This window comes from Carassius auratus, unplaced genomic scaffold (genome assembly GCF_003368295.1).
Source record: "Carassius auratus strain Wakin unplaced genomic scaffold, ASM336829v1 scaf_tig00216390, whole genome shotgun sequence".
In the NCBI taxonomy this organism is placed as follows: Eukaryota; Metazoa; Chordata; class Actinopteri; order Cypriniformes; family Cyprinidae; genus Carassius; species Carassius auratus.
In genome coordinates this window covers 22,334-38,604 of record NW_020528545.1, presented here as the reverse complement: position 1 = coordinate 38,604, position 16,271 = coordinate 22,334, and the positions used below count along the sequence as shown (strand labels likewise).

The 16,271-nt window shown below is 40.3% G+C and overlaps 1 pseudogene; it reads right to left on the bottom strand.

Annotated features, from left to right (window-relative positions):
- Window positions 1-70: 70 nt before the first annotated feature.
- Window positions 71-15,931, bottom strand: LOC113098037 (myosin heavy chain, fast skeletal muscle-like; annotated as a pseudogene).
- Window positions 15,932-16,271: the final 340 nt, after the last annotated feature.

The following is a 16,271-nucleotide window of genomic DNA, read 5'->3' as shown; positions in this document are numbered from 1 at the left end:
ATCTCCTCTAAAGGATTTTAAAAAGAAGAATTGTAAAACTTTCTGTTTTAATGTGTCTTTTATCCTTTATTTACGAATAAAAGTGCAATTTACGTTGCAGATTCTTGTTCTCCCTCTTCAGTGTCTCAAGGTGATCAAGAGCTTCTTCGTAGGAGTTCTTCATTTTGAACAGCTCAGTGCTGAGAGAACGAGCTTCTTTCTGAGCACCTTCTAGTTCAGCCTGGCTTTCCTCATACTTCTGTTTCCACTCTGCTAGGACCTAAGAAAAGGTACTTATTGTTAATTAGCCAAGTCTATGGATCCAGGTTTAGATTAGAAGATTATCTGCATCTTTTTCACTTTGTCAAAGTTTCTCTGCTTCTTGTCAAGGTTGGCAGCCAATGAATTTGCCCTCTCCACATCAATCATGAGGTCCTCTACTTCACCCTGCAGTCTCTGTTTGGTCTTTTCCAGTGAGGCACACTTGGAGTTCACCGCTTTCAATGGGATTCTTCAGCATCCTGCAGACGCTGGGGCAAGCTTTTTCCTGAAGAGAGTGATATTAAATGATAAAATATTACTAATATTTGTGAAATTAAATGTAAGTGCTGGAAGACATCTGTTATTACTTGGACTTCCTCAAGCTCCTCGGTCCGCTGGATTGCCATCAGTACTCATATTTGGTTCTCCATTTGAGCCACCTCCACTGTTGGCCATTAGGACATTCCCCGCTGGAGTTCAGCTTGGGACCTCCTGCTCCCTCCGTCCATACTGCTCTCTGAGCAAGTCAACAGTCATGACGGGCTGGAACTGAAACCGCTATGGGCCAGAGCATTCTTGGCCTTGAAGCAAAAGTGAAAAAAACCAATCAGCTATACATAGTACCAGATAATATATATATATATATATATAGTAGGTACACACCTTAACCTCTTCTTCAATATGTCTCTTGAGTTCCTCAATCTGTTGAGTGTAAGCCTGTTTGACTCTTGTCAGTTGAGAAACAAGGGCTTCTTTCTCTTCCAGTTGACGGCTAAATTCACCTAGTATGAGACACTGTATAGTTTATCAAATAGTCACAGAAGAGTTGTATGATGTCAGTAATGCGGGGTTGAATCACTTTTGTTTTTGCACAGTTCTGTGGCATTGTGTGTATGGTATATTTAGTATTTACATACCATTTTCAGTTTGGAGCCTTGCCTTCTGGGCATTTAAATCATTAAGTTGGCGTACAAACTCATCATTTTTTGACTTTAGCTCACTTGCTTGGTCTTCTATTGTACGGCACATCTTTTCAAGGTTTGCCTACATAAATTAAGAAATATCAAAGGTTGGAAATACCAAACTTTGGAATTTCTTTTGGAAATTGTTACAATTTCAAGCTGCTAAAGTTAAAGTAGTTTTTGTAAAACTGATAATAGATCTTTAAGTTTTAAAAGTTTTCTCAAGATTGTACCTTTGCTTTAGCCACAGCCTCCATGTTGCTTGTCAGGTCATCAATCTCCATCTTGTATTCACTCTTCTCCTTCTCCAGCTTCTGCTTGACCCGCTGAAGGTTGTCGATCTGTTCTCCGAGTTCAGCAACACTGTCTGCCTGCTTCTTTCGGAGAGCTGCAGCTGTAGCTTCATGCTGCAAGGTGGACTCCTCCAGATCACGACGCAACTTCTGGAATTCAGCTTCACGCTTCTTGTTCATCTCAATCTGAGCAGCAGTAGCACCACCAGCTTCCTCAAGCCTCTCGCTGATCTCTTCAAGTTCCCTGGAGAGATCAGCTCTCTGCTTCTCCACTTTAGCACGAGCAGCTCGCTCTGCCTCTATTTCCTCTTCCAGCTCCTCGATACGGGCCTAAAGAAAGTATAAAATAATTTATTCAGTGATTCAGTGATGAGGATTTTCAAAGCTATGCATCTACGTCACAGTTTCACACAGAAAAATTATGGTTGCCATTACTTGAAGTTCTTTGATCTTCTTCTGAAGCTGTGCTCCTAAAGACTGTTCATCCTCAATCTTGCTGAGAAGCTGACTTATCTCAAAGTCCTTCCTGTTTTTAATGTAGTTTTTTTGTAAAATGTGCAAGATACTTATTAATGTGCAGTTGTGCAAAATTATAACATCTGATATCCACTCACTTTTTGATCTTCTCATCTGATTGCTGTTTGTCATTCTCCAGGTCCATTATGGACTCCTGGGCCAGTTTCAGATCACCCTCAAGCTTTCTCTTGGCTCTCTCAAGGTCCATACGGAGCTTCTTCTCTTGTTCCAGTGAGCCCTCAAGCTATTGTGATAGAAACCAGAGCAATAAAATATGAATTGGCAGAAATATTAATTTCCTAATGATTCGCGGTCTTGTTCTAATGCTGAAATTCTTACATCGTCCACTTGCTGCTCAAGCTTTGTCTTAGCTTTAGTCAGAGTGTTGACTTTGTCTTCCTCTGCCTGAAGGTCATCAAGAGTCTGCTGGTGTGCCTCTTGGAGGGCTTTCTTCTCTTTTGTCAGCTTGGCAATGCTCTCATCCTGAGAGGCCATCTCCTCTGTCAGGTTTTTCACCTAGATGGATGCATTGTTTACTGCTTTCATTCTCAAGAACCTGAATCACAATCAGCAGTATGAAGATAGAATAAAAAATAATGACCTTATTTTCTGTAGCATGTTTCTCCTTCTCCACTTTTGCCAAGGTGAGCTCCAGGTCATCGATGTCTTTCTTCAGCTCGGAGCATTCATCCTCCAGTTTCCTCTTCTTGGCAGTCAGTTCAGCATTGATTTCCTCCTCATCCTCCAGTCTCTCGTTTGTCTCTTTGAGTTTGGCCTCGAGCTGGATCTTGCTTTTGATGAGCCCTTCACATCTCTCCTCAGCATCAGAGAGGTTTTCAGATTCCTGTTCATTCACATGGATATCGTTTATTACTTATGCTCATAGCTATAGGATCCATATTAGGATAAATAAGAACTGAAATACTCACAGAAGCTACTTGCAGTTGAAGGTCGTTTTTCTCCTGAATAAGTGATACCATTTTCTCCTCAAGCTCCTTCTTTTTAGCTAATGCCTTTGTTAAATCTTCTTTCATTTTCTCAAAGTTCTCTTTCATTGCTGCCATTTCTTTCTCAGTCTCTGCACTTTTTAGAAGAGGCTTAATCTTGAAATACAGCTTCATCCATGGCCAATGTTTGACATTCATGAAAGAGCGGATGTTGTATTGGATGGCAAAAATTGACTCTCTGTGGAAGCGAGTTTTTGTTTTTTGTTTGTCCAAAATCTTAAGCTTTATTTATTTTCTTGTTAATCAAATCATTTAAATTTTACTCACCTCCTCTCCATCATCTTTACAAACTCCCTTCTCATGAGGAAGCCACGACAAAGAGCCTGAGTCATGGTAACCAGCGTTGCTAGTTTGTCATCTCTCATCTCCTCAAGAGTACCCAACAGACCAGCTTTAAAGAACACCTGTACAAATAAAATAATGTACAAATAAAGTAGTATGTTTAGTAGTATGTTATGGAAGCCATTCCATGTAGATTTGAGTTTAGTCATTTGTTGTTGTAGCTCACTTTTGTGTGTCCAAACTTGTATTGGGTGTGGTCAACATCAATAGAGCCCAAGAGTTTCTCTGAAGCCTTTTTGTTGTCAATGAATTGTCCCTCAGGGATGACACTAGCATTTAATACTTTGTATCTAGAGGACATTTAGGGGAGAGTCATGCACTCAAAAAAACCTCTTTGGCTGAACATTATTAAATCATGGAGAGTGGTTCCACATTTTTGTACCATGTTATTTGAACATGAATAAATCAAGTTATTAGGACATGTCTACATTTAGTTGAGTTTACTCAGTTTGCTTTAATTCATCCTACATGAAATATCTGAGAAGAGATAATGTGTTTACATCATGTAGAAGCACTGTCCATGCAAGTTTAGCCAAAGAGCTATACAAACATTATAAGATATTACTTTTCTTGACACATATAATGTTAGTTGTTGGTGGTTTAAGGATGGTACTATGTGTACATCATGCACTAGCACTCTCATTGGAGAAGTTTTTTTTTCAATTAAAGTATATTAGACTTTTCTTTTTAGTCCTCAACCCAACCAGACACTCCTTTACCACAGTGGTAACTCGCACAAAATACACCAATAGAAAGTATTTTAAAATCACCACATATTAGAGCATTAGACATGAAAAAGTCCCTGTTATTACATCTCTCTAAAAAATGCATAATATAACACTTTATTTCAACATTTTCTCTCCCCATATCCAGTTCTGTTTAAAGCATGATGGGAAGTTTAAAACTTATTTTGAGGTACTTTATTAGGGTGGCCATATGCGCCATTCATACGGGACACATCCCAGCCAGTATTTTAATAATGCCTAAAATATCCAGGTTTTTGCTATTTGCACTGTGCAGGTTGATCGTTGTGTAACATTCATAAGAGCTACAAAGAGCAGAGCAGACAGCTCCTTATGATTTCGAATCTCTTTCACGTGTTTGTTCGTTTCATTTGACTTGAAGCATTGTAGTGCACTGTTTTTTTGGATTTGTGCGCAGCGACGCTTCAAGTCAATCGAACGAACAAACACATGCGCATATTTGCATTGCTTTGATTGTTCCCTCTAGATCTCACCTTCTCACAAGCAGCCCCATGATTGGTCGATTATGTACAACACCTGCATGTTATTGGTCAACTGTTATTGGGTAGGTGCTCTGGATGTTTTAGCCAATATTAAAATCCTGGCCAGGACATGTCCTGTATGAACGGCATATATAGCTACCCTATACTTGATTGAAACATGTTCTTTCAAAATGGAAACATCGAGTTAAGCCAAAAAGCAACCATTTCAAGTCAGTTTAAAAAGATGCAGTCTTGAGCTGATGTTTGAATGACAAACCTGATGTATGGTGGTAAATCAAAATGAACTGTTTAAACGTCACGTATCATAAAAATGTGACTTTTCCAGGCTTTAAGTACTATAATCAGGTCCTAGGTGCATCTAACAACCAAGGAAACGTGAAAAAGTTTAATCCAGTAATTTTTTTGGTAAGCCTTTTCCTCCAATCATCTGAAAAAAACATGTGCATCTGGTTTAGCTTCCTTTTTGACGTGGCAAAGGGATCTCATTGTAATATTATTGTCCCTTTATCTGTAAGTATCCACCCATGGTACCATCATTTTGATTTTGCAAGCAACAGTGGTGTACCAGCTTTAATACCATGGTGAAAGTTTGAGCAAAACATGCTAACTGTTCTGTCTTTGGTTTCACAGATGAGCACAGAACACTATTTAGAGTCCCAGCCTCAGAGGAGACAAGAGAGCAGTGGATTTAATAATTTATTTACTATGTGCTGCCACACAGATATAAAATAAATATGCAATTTATTTCCCAGCTGTTTAGCTTTACAGACATAACTGACTTGTTATGTCGTAAACTTGTGTGTGAATATATCTAAAGTAAGTGTAAACTAATATGATTTAAAACGCATGATTTCAGCATGATAAACACGATAAACAGAACTAAAACAGATGGTTTTAGCAGGTACTAGCTGTAATGGTGCAGCTCTATTCTGGAAAAGGGGGCGGGGAGCATCAGCTCATTTGCATTTAAAGAGACAGGCCCGTAAAACAGTGTGTTTCTGCTTCCACTCAAAATAGTCATTTTCAAAGTGAAATGGTAAATGATCTGTGGAGTATTTTGAGCTGAAACTTCACAGATAAATTTTGGGGACACCAGAGACTTATATAACATATTGTAAAAAAATGCATAATATGTCTCCTTTAAATAAATTGAACAGCATCAAAAATATCTTTTTTTTTAGTGTTCTCGTGAAGTATATAAGATGGGTATGAAAAGGTGATGCATCATCTCAAATAAGGAGGTTGCAAAAAGGTGTCTTTACCTCTGCTTGAAGTCACCGTAGAGGATTCTGCTGGGGAAACCCTTCCTGCAGATTCTGATACCCTCCAGCACACCATTACACCTGAGCTGGTGGATAACCAGGAAGTTCTCCATCAGACCTGCAATGCAAATGTACATAATGTTTTAATAAAGATTTTAAACCTCTGATTCATTTGAGTCTTCAGAGATCAACTTTACCTGGAGTCTTAGACTCATTAGGAATCAAGCAGCGCACAAAGTGAGGGTGAGTGCTCCTCAGGTTAGTCATCAGCTTACCCAGGTTCTCCTGTGAAAATGTTTATGCCATTTATTCCAGTGTTTAATAGAGAAGACATTCACATCCTTCATTAAAAGAGAGAATTATGTTTACCCTAAAAAGTGCAGACACCGTCTGGAAGGAACCACCCTTCTTCTTGCCTTTCTTTCCGCCACCTCCTTCAGCTGATTTATATCAATAACATAAGTTTTTTTTTAATTTGTTGATATTGTGTTGCATTCAATTAACCCCTTCAATCAACCTCAATTTAAATATTGTTGAATCTAATTGTTCTCTTGCATATATTTACTTCATACTTTGAAACCTTTTTAAATATGTGACCACATAGATGGCTGCATTTTAAGAATCTTATTATTTTCTCAGTTTTTGTATATGCATGGGCCTTGTACATAATTAAAACACAAAGTCATTGAGGAAATGCAAATGTTTGTATGTTCATACCATCTGCTCCTGCATGTGCGACATACAGGAAGGACAGCAGTTTCATCGATGACTTTTGGTAAAGTTGCACCACAGAGTCGTTCAGTGGGTCCTTGTTCTTGTCCAGCCAGCCGACGATGTTGTAGTCCACAGTGCCGGCGTAGTGCACCAGAGAGAAGTGGGCCTCGGCCTTACCTTTGGCAGGCTTGGGCTTCTGGAAGGCAGCAGTTTTACCCAGATGCTGATCATGCAGCTTGTTTTTGAAGCTTGTGTCTGTAGCCTTGGGGAACATGCACTCCTCTTCAAGGATGGAGAAGATGCCCATTGGCTGTTGAAGAAATATACACTCTCAAGTACAGACACAATGTGAATAGTAAATTTAATTTACAGAATTTCCTCTTACCTTCTCAATGAGCTCAATGCAGGCAGCCAAGTCCATACCAAAGTCAATGAACTCCCATTCAATGCCTTCTTTCTTGTATTCCTCTTGCTCCAGAACGAACATATGGTGGTTGAAGAACTGTTGCAGTTTCTCATTTGTGAAGTTGATGCATAGCTGCTCCAAGCTGTTGAACTGATAATTCAACAAAAGCAAGTTCTCACTGCCTACTGCAATCTTTTATATCTTGATTCTTACAGAGACATTAATGACTGATGCTCACATCGAAGATCTCAAATCCAGCGATGTCCAGCACACCAATGAAGAACTGTCTAGGCTGCTTCGTGTCCAGCATCTCATTGATTCGGACTACCATCCACAAGAACATTTTCTCATAGACAGACTTGCAAAGAGCAGAGACTGCGTTGTTCACCTGAGAAATTCAAAGATCAGTGTAATTGCTATTAGTGTAACTTTCTGAAGTATGAATGTCTCTTATGAATGTTTTTGGGACATTTCTAGTTTTTTTTTCATCTATTGAGAAGGTAAGTGATCACCTGTGGTACTGTCTGGCCTTTGGTCACCATCTCATTCCCGACCTTCACTCTGGGGAAGCACAGAGCTTTCAGCATGTCAGCGGAGTTGAGGCCCATGAGGTAAGCGATTTTATCGGCCACTGAGGACGTACAGATTCATGAATTATTGTTGCTAATGAAGTCAATGTTTGCATGCTAATAAGTGCTAATAAAACACCTTACCCTCAGTGCCATCAGGTTCAGCCTGCTCCTCTCTCTGCTTCTGTTTGAACTTCATGTTCCCATGATGCATCACAGCACCTGTTAGCTTGTAGATGCTGAATTTCTCATCAGCAGTGAAGCCCAGAATGTCAATGGCAGTCTGTTTTTACACAGACCAAATAAATTGCAAATTATTTGCTATAGAGCCAAAAGAGAAACATATTTCTTGTTGTATGTCATGCAGTATTCAGGGTATGCTGGTGTTTTTCTGATGTTCATTTCCTGAGAAATATTGCAAATAATATGAAACATTACCACTACTACTAATAATAATGCAGCTGTCCACATACATCTGTGGCAATGAACTCCTCGACATCATTGATGCTCTTGACAGTGATTTCACCCTGGCTGATCATTGGATAGTCGTAAGGGTTGGTGGTGATGAGCAGGGCCTCTGTAAAGAGTTGATGTGCAGCATGTTAACAGTGCTCTTACACTAGGAATTAACTGAAACACACAATCCTCTGGATTTCTCACCGAGCAGCTCTGGCTTGTGTCCAGTCATGAGCTGGTAGAAGATGTGGTAACTCCTCTCAGCCGACAGCTGGAATGTCACTCTCGACTTTTCTAACAGATCTTTCAAAGAAAAAAAAAAAAGAAAAAAAAAAGATATTTGAGTCCAATTGATTGATCCCTCCATTACCCTCCAAATAAAAAATGTTTGGCTTAAAACAAGGTTGACTCACAAGTTTCAATATCAGCTGAGGCCAGTTTTCCAGTGGTCGCAAAGTGAATTCTGATGAATTTACCCTACAGAGAGGAAATATTCATCTTAGATTTTCCCATATTTGGAATTTGAACTGAATTTGTATAAAGCATTTCATTTGACTTCAGTAACTTACAAAACGAGAGGAGTTGTCATTCCTTACAGTCTTGGCATTTCCATAAGCCTCCAGAAGAGGGTTGGCTGCAATTATTTGATCCTCTAGCGACCCCTGGTGAGTATTTAAGTAATTTCATCATGTAGAATTATTCTGTCACTCTACTTTGGCTGTTGCTTGATTTAGTCACCTGCATTTTGCCGGGGACAGGTTCTGCCTTCTTGGGTCCAGATACAGCAATTGTCGCAAAGTACTGGATCACACGTTTGGTGTTGACAGTCTTTCCTGCACCAGATTCTCCACTGAGTAGATGTGTTAAAGATGGGAAGTTAGAAATGGCTCGTTTAATAAATTTTCTTTTATGTAAATACATTAGCTTTCATGTAACTTCTTTAAAAACCATAATCGTCAGGCACTACATTTACACGCACATTTAAAAGCCACATAAGATGTGAAACATGCTTTGTATGTACATGCTTTGTTTTAGCAGCATGGTCTTAAACTTGTATATTTCCAATACATTCCTTTTAGAATAATGTTTTTGAATTGACGTGCACGTAAGCCACAGCTTACTCTCAATCAAATTAACAGCTTTTACTTTTACATTTCATAGTGCTGCTTTCTGCAAAAAGGGTTAGGGTTAGGGTAATAAGCAGTTTTCTCACATGCATTTAAAAATAGAACTACTTCGACAAAAAACATTTAAATATCATAGTCTACTTACGTAATCAGGATAGACTGATTCTCCCTGTCTGAAACAAGTTTATAGTGTTATTTTAAGTGAAACCACTAAACAGATTTTCCCACTTTTTTTTTATTTAAATGATAAATTTAACAAACAAAATAAAGGCAGGCTCAGGATAAACACAAAATAAGCACACTTCATCCTTAATGTGTTACTGCATGCGATTCATTTTACAATCCATAATGCATTAAAATTATTTAATGCCGTTAACGCTAAATTACTGAAGCACAATTTGTATTCTAACCCTTTAACCCAATTGTCCTTCTCTGCTTGCGATCAGATCAATTTAATCTAAACTCCGGTAAAGTTTTCAGTCCAAAGATCCGGAAAGCGAATGTGTTCAAACAATCCGTCCAAAACAGTGCTAATACAGAGGAAATCAGGCTGATTACATTAGAGATTGCAGAGCTCTGTCATAGTGATTGTCTTTGAAGAGCATGAGCCCTCAAACGTCACACTGTGTGAAGTACAGACTGAACGGATTGTCAACATCCCACCGCTGTATGGCCAGATGAGGTGCAAACTAGTGTCTCGACTGGATAACCAGTCTCGCTATTAAAGTTTTAATAGATGAAGACTGCAATCAAGGTAAATTTGATTATACAAGCTACAGGTAGTCCAAAATGCAGCAGCTAGAGTCCTTACCAGGTCAAGAAAATATGATCATATTACCCCAATTTTACAGTCTCTGCACTGGCTACCTATTAAGTTCTGTATCAGTTACAAATTATCATTACTTACCTATAAGGCCCTAAATGGTTTAGCTCCTGCGTACCTAACTAGCCTTCTACCACGTTACAACCCATCACGCACCCTAAGGTCACAAAACACTGGACTTTTGGTCGTTCCTAGGATAGCAAAGTCCACTAAAGGAGGTAGAGCTTTTTCACATTTGGCTCCCAAACTCTGGAATAGCCTTCCTGATAAAGCCCACCCCGGGCCCCATACCGGAGGAGGGGGGCACCAAGACGGAGGTCCCGATGCGGGCCGTAGCTGGGGAGATCCGCGAGAAGGGCCCGGCGCACGTCCAGAGTCGCCGCCGCACACCGCGACGCACCCCCGCGGACACCCCCCGCCGCACCGCCCCAGACGCCCCCCGCCGCCCCGGAGCCGCGCCGCCCGGCCCCCCCGAGGGAGGAACAGGACGACACGGACGGAGCGGGAGGAACGCCCGAGGCGGGGACGGAGGGGCCTGGCACCGCACGCCGGAGGCGGGAACGGGAAGGGGCGACGCGGGGCGGCCGCTCCCCCAGCCGTGGCGCGGGCCCAGCCCCGCTTCGCACCTCAGCCCGACCGACCCAGCCCTTAGAGCCAATCCTTATCCCGAAGTTACGGATCTGACTTGCCGACTTCCCTTACGCCGCCTTGTTCTAACACGCCAGAGGCTGTTCACCTTGGAGACCTGCTGCGGATATGGGTACGGCCCGGCGCGAGACTTACACCTTCTCCCCCGGATTTTCAAGGGCCGACGAGAGCTCACCGGACGCCGCCGGAACCGCGGCGCTTTCCAGGGCGTGGGCCCCTCTCTCGGGACGAACCCATTCCAGGGTGCCCGGCCCTTCACAAAGAAAAGAGAACTCTTCCCGGGGCCCCCGCCAGCTTCTCCGGGTTCGTTTGCGTTACCGCACTGGGCGCCTCACGGCGCCCGTCTCCGCCACTCCGGGTTCTGGGATCTGAACCAGACTCCCTTTCGATCGGCCGGGGGCGACGGAGGCCATCGCCCCTCCCTTCCGAACGGCGTTCGCCCATCCCTTAGGACCGACTGACCCATGTTCAACTGCTGTTCACATGGTTCATGTTCATCGTCTGGCTGACTACATCTTGTATTAATTTTGTGTGCTGTCATACACACACAAACTGACAGTCACCACTTATAAGCTACTACTAAATATTGTAGAAACATAATTTTCTGTAAAGTTGCTTTGTAATGATTTGTATAGTAAAAAGCATTGTTTTTTTTTTGGCATCTCCATGTGGCCCTTTTCGTTTTAGTAACTTGACAGTATACATATGTATACATATTATAACATTTTGATTTTGTTTCTTTCAAATGTGCTTAAAGGCCCCTTTGGTGTCCTTTTGGAGTTTGTAAGTGTCCTTTTTTGGAAAGACATTTAAATTGATCTTGAAAAAAGCTTGCCAAAAAAAAAAAAATTTTTGAGAAACACAAAAATCAAAAGTTTTGGTTTACTTTGGTGGATATAGCAAATGATTACAAAATAAATATTTGAAACAAGATAAATGGTCTATGCTTAATTTCATGAAGTGTGTGATTAATCACAGAAAAAGGGTGTGATTTAATTAGATAAAAAAATGTAATTGATTGACAGCCCTACTTCTAAGCAAATCTAATTATTTTATTTGTTTGCTAATTGGATTGAAAATTTATATCCCCACTTACCAGTGAGCATGAACTGGTAGGCGTTGTCGGAGATGGAGAAGATGTGAGGTGGGGCTTCAACCCTCTTTTTGCCTCTGTATCCAGCCACAACAACTGAGTCGTACACTGGGAGCCACTTGTAGGGATTGACAGTGACGCAGAACAAGCCAGAGTAGGTCTGAAACAGAGATAGAGAGTCCAGTTTTCAGGGCTGTCGCCCTATACTAGGAGTAAAACATGATTAACTCAGACTTACATAGATCATCCATGCTGCGTAACGCTCTTTAAGGTTATAGAGCACAGTAGGCTCATTGAGGTGGGTCATCATGGCCATGTCCTCAATTTTGTCAAACTTGGGAGGATTCATGGGGAAGATTTCATCTTCTTTTACCGTGAGTGTCTAAAAAGTTTTCAGCAAGGGTGAGATATTTACTAAAAATGTATATGTTTTATTCACGTGACATAGCATCATGCAAATTTGTTTTACAGAAGATCAACACTTTTTCTGATTGTACTTACTTTCCCACACAGAGTTTTGACAGTAGCTTTGCCACCTTCTTTACTAATAAGAGTACCCTTGAGGTATATCTCTTCTGGCTCTGACACGAAGAATGCCGTTTTGGCATCAAAAGGGGCAGTCTGAGCCTCGATTCTCTCTCTTTCTGGCTTCCGGAGGAAAATAGCCGCCGGGCCGAAACACTCCATTTCACCATCTCCCATGATTTCGGTTTACTGTGACAAATGACAACAGAGAGAATGTTTAAAGAAAACAGTCTCACAACATGGTATAATAAGTAAGGTGCGCAGCTGTGGCCTAATGGTTAGAGACTTGGACTTGTAATCGGAAGGTCGCAGGTATGAGGTTGCTCGCCGGGTGCTGGATATATAGCTGCGCAATGCTCCGGGGGTGTGTTCACTTCTCACTGCTGTGTGTGTGCACTTGGATGGGTTAAATGCAGAGCATCAATTCTGAGTATGGGTCACCACACTTGGCAAATGTCACAACTTTCACTTTCACTAAAGAGAACAGCCCGGAAAATTGAGCGCAGCTGGAAGAAAACAAAACTAGAGGTATTTCGTATTGCTTGGCGGGAAAGTAACCTATCCTACAGAAAAGCATTAAAAATGGCTAGATCTGATTAACTGTCATCTCTTTTAGAAGAAAACAAACATAACCACAGATATTCAATACAGTGTGGCTAAATTAATGAAAAATAAAGCATCTACAAGTGTTGACATTTCCCAACAGCACAGCAGTAATGACTTTATGAACTACTTTACTTCTAAGATCGATACTATTAGAGATAAAACTGTAACCATGCCGCCATCAGCTACAGTATCACATCAGACAGTGCACTATAGACCCTCTGAGGAACAGATCCACTCATTCTCTACTATAGGAGAGGAAGAATTGTATAAACTTGTTAAATCATCTAAAGCAACAACATGTATGTTAGACCCTATTCCATCTAAGCTCCTAAAAGAGGTGCTTCCAGAAGTCATAGATCCTCTTCTGACTATTATTTATTCCTCATTGTCATTAGGATATGTCCCCAAAACCTTCAAACTGGCTGTTATTAAGCATCTCATAAAAAAAAACACAACTTGACCCCAAGGAACTAGCTAATTACAGACTGATATCGTATCTTCCTTTTGTGTCCAAGATACTAGAAAAGGTAGTATCCTAACAATTATATTCCTTCTTAGAGAAAAATGGTTCATGTGAGGATTTCCAGTCAGGATTTAGACCGTATCATACTGAGACTGCTCTCCTTAGAGTTACAAATGACCTGCTATTATCATCTGATCATGGTTGTATCTTTCTATTGGTGCTATTGGATCTTAGCCCTGCATTAAACACTATTCAACACAACATTCTTTTGCATAGACTAGAAAACTTTGTTGGCATTAATGGAAGTGGTTTAAATCATACTTATTTGAACTCCATCAATTCGTAACAGTGAATAAAGAGGTATCATATCGATCACAAGTGCAGTATGGAGTACCTCAAGGCTCAGTACTAGGGCCGCTACTCTACATGCTTTATATGTTACCCTTGGGAGATATCATCAGGTCACATGGTGTTAGCTTTCACTGTTATGCTGATGATCCTCAGCTCTATATTTCTTCACGGCCCAGCAAAATATACCAATTTGAAAAACTAACAGAATGCAAAGTCGATTTAAAAAACTGGATGATGAGTAATTTCTTACTGCTAAATTCTGAAAAAAACAGAGGTGCCTAAAAAAATATAGGACCTAAAAATGGCATGTAATAACCTAGAACACTGTCTAAAACTTGATGGCTACTTGGTCAATTCTTCATCATCAGTTAGGAACCTAGGTGTGCTATTTGATAATAATCTTTCCTTAAAAAGCCATGTTTCTGGAATTTGTAAAACTGCATTTTTCCCTCCCAAAAATATATCTAAATTATGGCCTATGTTCTGAATGTGAAATGCAGAAATGTTAATCCATGTGTTAATGACCTCAAGGTTAGATTATTGTAATGCTTTATTGGGTGGTTGTTCTGCACGCTTAATAAACAAACTACAGCTAGTCCAAAATGCAGCAGCTAGAGTTCTTACTAGAACCAGGAAGTATGACCATATTAGCCTGGTCCTGTCCACACTGCACTGGCTCCCTATCAAACATCGTATAGATTTTAAAATCTTGCTTATTTGAATTTGAATGGTTTAGCACCTCAGTATTTGAGGGAACTCTTATTGCACTATAGTCCTCCATGTCCACTGCTTTCTCAAAACTCTTGCAATTTGATAATACCTAGAATATCAAAAACAACTGCGGGCGGCAGATCCTTTTCCTATTTGGCGCCTAAACTCTGGAATAACCTACCTAACATTGTTTGGGAGGCAGACACACTCTTGCAGTTTAAATCTAGATTAAAGACCCATCTCTTTAACCTGGCTTACACATAACACACTAATACGCTTCTAATATCCAAATCCGTTAAAGGATTTTTAGGCTGCATTAATTAGGTAAACCGGAACCAGGAACACTTCCCATAACACCCGATGTACTTGCTACATAATTAGAAGAATGGCATCAACGCTAATATTAGTCTGTTTATCTCTTATTCCAAGGTCACCGTAGCCACCAGATCCAGTCTGTATCCAGATCAGAGGGTCACTGCAGTCACCCGGATCCAGTACGTATCCAGACCAGATGGTAGATCAGCACCTAGAAAGGAACTCTACATCCCTGAAAGACAGCGGAGACCAGGACAACTAGAGCCCAGATACAGATCCCCTGTAAAGACCTTGTCTCAGAGGAGCACCAGGACAAGACCACAGGAAACAGATGATTCTTCTGCACAATCTGACTTTGCTGCAGTCTGGAATTGAACTACTGGTTTCGTCTGGTCAGAGGAGAACTGACCCCCAACTGAGCCTGGTTTCTCCCAAGGTTTTTTTCTCCATTCTGTCACCGATGGAGTTTCGGTTCCTTGCCGCTGTCGCCCCTGTCTTGCTAAGTTGGGGTCACTTCATCTACAGCGATATCGTTGACTTGATTGCAAATAAATGCACAGACACTATTTAACTGAACAGAGATTACATCACTGAATTCAATGATGAACTGCCTTTAACTATCATTTTGAATTAGTCACACATTATTGTTTTCCTAATGAATGTTGTTCAGTTGCATTGACACAATCTTTTTTGTTTAAAGCGCTATATAAATAAAGGTGACCTGACTTGACTTCCCTGCTATTTGCTATAACCACTGCTATAACACATGAGCGGCTCTCTTCACTCATTAACCATCAAAGATGCACGCTTAAAAATTACAATATGGTACTCCTTTGAGCCAAATGTTTGCCCTAACTGAGTGGGATACATCATTTTCTTTTCTTTTAATGAAAACCAATGATTTAAAAAATGCATATATTATCACTATATAATCACATGCATGATACCTGCTGTCGTGTCCAGAGAGAATGTGTCTGATGGATCTGAGGTAGGAGATGCTAAGAGAAAGGCAAATAATCTATCAATACCATGCAGCAAATATGTGCTTACTCCCAGTAATTCAGTCAGATTAAATTCAAAAGCATGTGGAATATACAGTGCATGTCAATAATGTAAACTCTTAGATATGCTGACTAATTACCATGAGTCAGGGTTATCAACTCTGAAATGCAAAACACTAGTCTGTAATATTAGGTTAGTAGTAGAAGGAGAACATGATGAGAACCTCACTCACCTTTGAGTTCCAGTCAGTCTTTAGATGATCCTGAAGCAGCGTCTTATATAGACAGAATAATGTTCACTCAGCAGAACACACTCGCTGTATTTGGTCATGTATTTCTAGCTCTGTTTCAACACCAATTTTTGGAACTGAATGTTACATTCATCAATATCATTGCACTGATATCAATATATGCTAGTTAAATGTCCAGCCTTAATTATTGTATTTTAATAATTACATTTTAATAATAATTGTATTTTTTTGGCTTTGTTTATAGGAAATACTGTGTTAGAAAGCATCTTGTAGAACATAAAATATTGATATCTGTTTAAATGAATGCTTCCCTAAGATGGGGTGTATTGACATCCCGATTTATT